This window comes from Halichoeres trimaculatus, unplaced genomic scaffold (genome assembly GCF_033239565.1).
Source record: "Halichoeres trimaculatus isolate MK-OKI-2021-1 unplaced genomic scaffold, fHalTri1.1 fHalTri1_scaffold_19, whole genome shotgun sequence".
Taxonomy (NCBI): domain Eukaryota; kingdom Metazoa; phylum Chordata; class Actinopteri; order Labriformes; family Labridae; genus Halichoeres; species Halichoeres trimaculatus.
Genome location: NW_027437197.1, coordinates 7,416,204 through 7,423,146, shown reverse-complemented (window position 1 = coordinate 7,423,146; position 6,943 = coordinate 7,416,204). Strand labels below are relative to the sequence as shown.

The 6,943-nt window shown below is 40.8% G+C and overlaps 1 long non-coding RNA gene across 1 annotated transcript in view; it reads right to left on the bottom strand.

The window, feature by feature from the left end:
- Positions 1 to 465: 465 nt before the first annotated feature.
- The window catches only part of LOC141808866 (uncharacterized), a 59,432-nt gene continuing 52,954 nt past the window's right edge, over positions 466 to 6,943 (bottom strand). The window contains exons 4-5 of the long non-coding RNA XR_012599933.1: positions 4,837 to 4,976; positions 466 to 615 (exon numbers count right to left, since the gene is read on the bottom strand). This is a non-coding gene — a long non-coding RNA (uncharacterized LOC141808866). The remainder of the gene's footprint in view (positions 616 to 4,836; positions 4,977 to 6,943) is intronic.

The following is a 6,943-nucleotide window of genomic DNA, read 5'->3' as shown; positions in this document are numbered from 1 at the left end:
AGTAAGGGCACTGTGGAGAGAGCATAAGCAGGCCCATGCACTTCCTGCACCGCTGCCTGGCCTGAGTTCTGAAAATCATTACAGCACCATCTGTCTGTCATGACCTTGGCATATATACACCTCACATTTATGACATTTAAACGGAAAACAGATGCAAACGGCCTGTAAAGAGAAGTCTGATCCACCACTCCGGACTAATGGCTCCAAAGTGTGAACGCTGCCTTTGAGGGGCCTAACTTTGCCCATTTTAATATCAAGCCATGAAATGAAAATACCATAGAAAGCATGCAACCATGGCCTCATTATGAAGACTGGCAAATGCAAAAGTCTTGAGTCGTTGTGCAGTGAGTGTATTTCTGTTGTGTTGCATGGAGGACAAGGACAAAACTTTGGGAGTTTTCCCAGAAAGGTACCTGGAGTCAGAATTTCCAGTTTCTCTTTTATTAATGTTTAGGATCTTCCAGACTTTGCTTAGCAACCAATTATAACTCCTAAACCCATTCACTTGGTCTTAAACATGTGAAGAAATCTGTAAATAATTAGTCTTTTGCTTCTATTGGAAGATGTCTTCATCTGGTGACAACTGCGCAAGGATCCAGAGGAACCTTTGAGCCGCTGGAAAAACGTAAAGCAATTAATGGTTTGGATTCAGGGATTTCTCTCCCCAGTATTGTTGTTATTCCCAATAAACAGATGCAGCTTAAACATGCGGAAATAATTATGTGTGAAATCGTTCAGCTCACAGACAGCCCAGGGTCAGAGCGGCGCAGTGATACGTCTCCTGTGTTTGTTTTCCCCTCCAGTAAATTTGAAAGATTTGACAATATAATAAATTCCAGGAAGTTTCAAGGATTTGAACCTTGATGTGACACTCAGAGTGCATTAAACATGGCGGTTATCTCAGCTGTCTTTACCAACATTCCTGCATATTTCTACCATATGTTATTTTTTTTTAACAGGAGAAAGACACATTAAATTTGATTTATAATATAATTGATAATGGCTGAAACGTGTTTCTTTTCACAGTCCAGAGAGTCATCTGTGGTTTTACTTTCCTTTTTCAACTTCCAAAGCGCTCAAAGAGATAAGACTGTAAAAAGTGATGTGTCAGTATGTTGAGTTTTGGTCCAAAGGGAAATTCTGACTGGAAACTTGTCTGTAATCAATTAGAAAAGTACTTCAACTCTTCATTTCTGGTGTTAAACCACTAGCAGAACTATTTTCAACAAGACCACACCAGCCTAAAATGTGTGGTATCATGCAGTCTCAAATACACACAGAGCTTAAATCTATCAAACTGTCACTGAGCCATGGCCACTGTTTCCCCCTCCCCAAACCGCCTTTATCCACCAACAGACAGATTAAGTCATCAGACCTTATCAGGGAACCAGAGAACCATTGTCCATTTTCCCAGTGCTTTCATGTGCAACAGTGGACCCAGTTGAGCCCCCAGGAGCTGATTAATCTGAACGCTATCCCCAGCCTGCCGCCCTGCCCTGCCCTACCCCACTCTGCTCACCTCTCAGCGCTGCACAGAAAAAGCAAGAGGAAAGGAAAGCCACAAGGTGCAATCCAACACCCCTTAGGAGTTCTCTTCCTCTGAGTGGGAGTATTGTGGAGCAGCTCAAACAAACAGCGGTGTGTGTGCCAACAAAGGTTCCCAAAGGAGCTGCGGTGAAGTAAAAGAGCAGGAATACCAAATTCTGGACTGCTGCTGCTCCTCCTCCTCCACTCTTACCTCCCACTGCCCCCCGCCTGGAGAGCAGGGAATTTCTGTAGGAGTGAGAGTTCACGAAAGGGCAGCAGCCTTTCCAGTCGCGTTTGATCAAACAGCACCAGTAGCTGCAGAGATATCAGCAGCTGAATGTAAGATATGGAATTTATACTTCTGCAAATATTCAAGAATGAAAACAGTAACATGCACAGGCCGTGCACCTGCGTTCGCAAGGGTTCACACACAGCATCAAACATACGACCAGAACTGCAGTCTGTGCAGACTGTCCCAGGAGAAGCTCTGCAACCTAAAGCCATTTAAAAAAAAAAAAACTGCATAAGAAAAGAAATAATAAGAAGGGGAGAAAGTTCTCTGAATATAAACACACACTCTCTGAGATATTCTTCAAGTGTCACATCAGGGTGTCTGATGTCTGTGAATAAAATGCAGTGTTTTCCTTTTTTAGATGAAATCCCCCAACACAAGAGATCGAGTAGAATGACATTTCTCAGTATATGTCTGGAAAGCTGATATGGATTTTGGAGGGAATTTCCAGCATTTTCATCCACATCCTCCACCCAATTTAGAGGTCTAAATGACTAACGGAAAGCTATTCCTGCTCTGATAAGTCCCACAAGTCGACAGCTGAAGAGGCTGCAGGATGTTCCTTCGGGCAAAGGTGCATGATCAAAGTGAAAGACTTCAAGTTTCTACTTTTTCCAGTGACAGGCTCAGATTGAGATCTAAGTAACTGACAAGGCTGTAAGATTGATGTGAACACAGGTGGATCCTTTTTTTTATGTGAAAGATTCCTATTTCCTGCTGCATCACTCTTTTCAAAGCCAACAAATTCCAGTAACCGAAATAGAAATTTAAGGTGCTTTCACACCCAGATCATTTAAAACAAGCAATTACAATTACAGCAATTACAAACTGATGTGGACCTAAAAACCAGAGATCACCTAACCCAAGGCTATTCACTTTAGAATTCGGTTTGGCCGGGTTGTCAGACTAAGGACACAAGTATGGCCGCACATTTTTAGCAGCAAAGTTAAGCTGCTGTGGTTCTGAGCTATGCAAGTCTCCTTTATTTTAGTACAGCTCCAGTTGTAAGAAGCAGTCAAAATCTGGATTTTATCTGCCCCCTCATGAGATCCTTCACGGGACATTTTTCAGTGTGGTATCTTTGGACATTACAGTTTTTTGGCACTGCAATGCACTCTTTGCAGAGCCAACACTAAGGATGGGTACCTTTCACATTTGAAACGATACGGTACCGATGCCGGAACCTGGCAATTGGTACCGGTACTCAGCGGTACCAATTTTCTGTACTTTTTTGTGTTTTTGTGGTAAAAAATACCAATTTGTTTAGTAATAAAATACTTTTTTTTTGACTACACATATTTATTCTTCATTAAATAACCTTGCAATGCTGTGTTCATGTCCAGCGTGGAAAATTGGCTACCCCTCCACTCCCTCACAGTCACAAGGATGCATTTAGGTACCTAAACATGGTACCATTTGATTTTACATGAACCGGTACTCGGTAGTTTTGACAGAATTTGGTCGGTACCTATAAAAGTACCTGATTCGGTACCCATCCCTAGCCAACACATTGGTTTGGTTTTTGGACTTTGTGCTAAAATAAACAAATACTTTTCAGTCAATGAAGGATAAAATGATGCTGTTTTTTGTTTTAGGGTAGAAAGAGACATGCTATGGTCACCTGTGTAGGACTGCTAATGTTAACTTTTCAAATACGGCTGCTCAGTGACACAATGCATTGTGGGTTAGTTGCTAGGTTATGATAGGTGTTGGAGTCAATATCTGTAATAATAGTGTAAATTTTGTAAGAACTTGTCAGTGTCAGTAAAAGATCCAAGATCCAATCACTTGGCAGCTGCTTCTGGGCCACTCAAGTGCTGCTTTCGGGCTGCATGTGGCCCACGAGCCACTAATTGAACAGACCTGACCGAACCCTAACCTCAACCTGCAGGACTGACAGGTTATGTTGCTTTAATGGCTTTGAAGCAGTTTCTAGTGAAAAGAATGAGCTTAGTCTTAAACATGTGTCCGTACAAAAATCCAGCACTATTAGAGGACGTACTTTGATCAGGCTGATCTGTCAGGGATTGCAGTGAAGTCTTGCACAGTGGTCTCCATCTGCTGGCTGAGGTAATTCCAAATGTACTTGTACCTTTAAGTTTTTTACAGCCCAAGATATGTCAAATTAGTTTACAGATTTGAAAAAGCAGAAATTCCCCTTTAACATAACGAGAGCTCAGCTGATACTTTCTCTGAATGTCGGTCTGGACTTCTCAGAGACTTGGATCTTTCTGAAGTTGTGTTTACTTATAATTACTCTCTACGTGTGTCTGCCAAAGTCAATGCTCTCTGCCCCTGTTTTCCCTCCCACTCCCCCGTCTCTTTCTGTGGATTATTGAGTGGTTTCTGCCCTGGTTTAATTTGGAGACGAACCATAGCTGGGTTTCTTTAATCCCTGTAGATTTATGGCGGCCTCGCTTGTTGTCGAGGCAGCTGTCACAGAAGGAGAGCGCAGGCAGGCAGCAGCCACAGGCCACAGAACATAAGAGGGGAGGAGAGAGGAAAAGAGCCGGAGAGAAGTGGAGAAGGTAGGACTGCTGCAGGCCCCCTGCCAGTCACCCTGAACACTTTTATTGGCTTCCATTAAAGCACTTAGACACAGTTTGACTGGGCAGGAGGAGGTCCGAGGGCTCCACTCACCCTCATCCACTCACAAAGTACCTTAAAGCATTCAGTCAACATCCTGCTTTCTTTTAACTGTGCAAAAAATCCCTGTTTTCATTAGTTCTTCCTCCTGCATCCTCCTTACCTGACCTCAGGTGAAGCTTGTTTGGTTTAAACTCCTGGAACAGGATTATGGGAAGAAAAGTGGATGCCAATCAAATACCAATGAGATGCTTTCAACAGGATGCAAACAAGACTGCTCCCCTCTCTTTATTCAAGCATGTAAACGTGCCTGAACACCTCAGAGGAAGTGAAATCCCAGACACACACAGCAAGCAGGGACTGTGGGTCTGATGGCGGACCACATTAGTGAATTAAATGACTATTCATGACACTGTGCGAGAGTGTAATACCTCTGTGTTTGTGCTCCTCATATGTTTGCCTGCTCCTCCGTGCCGTCCGAGGACTCCTGCGATGACAGTTCCGATCAATCACAGTCGCCACTAGAGTGCAGAGTTCAAGAAGCATTTTGGCAGCGGGCTTCACTGGGGGCCTGCCAAGGCAAAGAGACTGAGCTGGAGTAATGATTGCCATTAGCTGCTTTATGAATATGTATGACAAACATCTGCACAGGAAACATAGCATGACTGAGAGGGAGCAGAGCCATCGTTTGAGGACTCTCAGGAGCCGGACAGCTGATGTCTTATGAGCCTGTGGTGGGGTCAAAGGTCACATGTGAAGAGGAGTCAGGCTCCAGCAGGTAGACCAGGTGTCTGGGGTCACGCTCAGAATCTGAAGGGTACACACTCATTGGGAGCTACTGGACCAAACCACACGCTGCACTGGAGTGAAACGCATGTTTCCAGCTGCAGAGGCTGACACAGTCCTCAATTAGAGCTGAAACCTTCTCAAAGGACTCCAGAGTTGAAGGGTTAAATAGTTTTTGAATTTGAAAGATGTTTCAGGATAGAGTGAACTACTAAGACGTGCTTTTGATCAGTGAGTTCAGACAGAAAATTTGGTTCTTTATTTAAATCCTTCATTAGCATAAGTTATGTAGTTATGGGCGTAATCTGAGGAAAATGTTGAGCATTAAACACTTCTTTATATATAATCCTGTATTTCTATGCAACAAAATGAAAAATTGTTTCAAAAGAGAGAAATAAAAAGAACTCTGCAAAGCCCGACTTTCCTCAGCTGCTCCCCTGTGCCTCCTGCAGTGTCCTGAAGGGAGGGATTATGAAATAACTACAAAAAGTTGAATACTGTTTCATCATTGATTGTGGTCAGACTGGATTGGATAAAAATATATATTAGTAGAGCTGCTTTTTAAGTTTTTTGTGATAGCCTAGAAATAATGCAGAGGATTCAAGCTAAAGCTGTATAAACCAATAAACACTTTTTAAATATGCAAATCATTTGGTGACTTCTTCAGCAAACTGCAAGACAAGGATTACAAGAAACAATCTATTTTTTTTCCTTTTGAACCATTTTTTTATTCCCAACATTTAATCACCGGAATCCTTCTAGATTTCTAGAAAAATGGATTTCAAGAAATCTAGAGTTCTAGATAGACAGACAGAAAGACAGACGGGTTTTAATATAGATTACAAGATTGAGTTCTAGATTCCCAGTTAGATAGGTTTATAGAATGTTAAACTTATAGACTTCTAGATAGACTTCTAGAAAGATAGATGTAGATAGATACATTTCTAAATGGATAGATATAGACAGATATAATTTTAGATAGATTTCTTTCTAGATAAATAGACAGATAGATCTCTATATAGATTTCTAGATTGAGTTCTAGATTCCTAACTAGACAGGCTTATAAAATGATAAATTTACAGATTTCTATATAGATTTCTTTCTAGATAGATTTCTAGATAGATTTTAAGATTTCTAGATAGATTTCAAAATTTCTAGATAGATTTCAAGATGTCTAGATAGATGTCTAGATAGATGTCTAGATAGATGTCTAGATAGATAGATAGATAGATAGATAGATAGATAGATAGATAGATAGATAGATAGATAGATAGATAGATAGATAGAGAGATAGATAGATAGATAGATAGATAGATAGATAGATAGATAGATAGATAGATAGATAGATAGATAGATAGATAGATAGATACCTAATTTATCCTGAAGAAAATTCAAGTTAATATCAGCTTAATTTAACATTTTCATTAGTTGCATTAAATAATAGAAAGTCATCCTCCCCTATGTATAAAAATATTTTTTCTCTCATCACTTACTAGAGTGTGAGTTTTACTTAAGTGTCTCAGTTTGACTTTGATTGAAGTCACTCAATTCATAAATAATGTACCTTTACACCACCATTAATGTTGTGCAGTGAAATCTGCTCAACAGTGACTTCAGTCACTGCCCGTTGTTTCAGCTTGTAATTACACGTCTGACAGTTTGTCTCCAACCGACTGATTAACCTCAAAACAAGCTTACAGAAGTTAACTTTCTGGAACAATAAGATTTGTGTGGTCTGAAAAGTTTACTCAA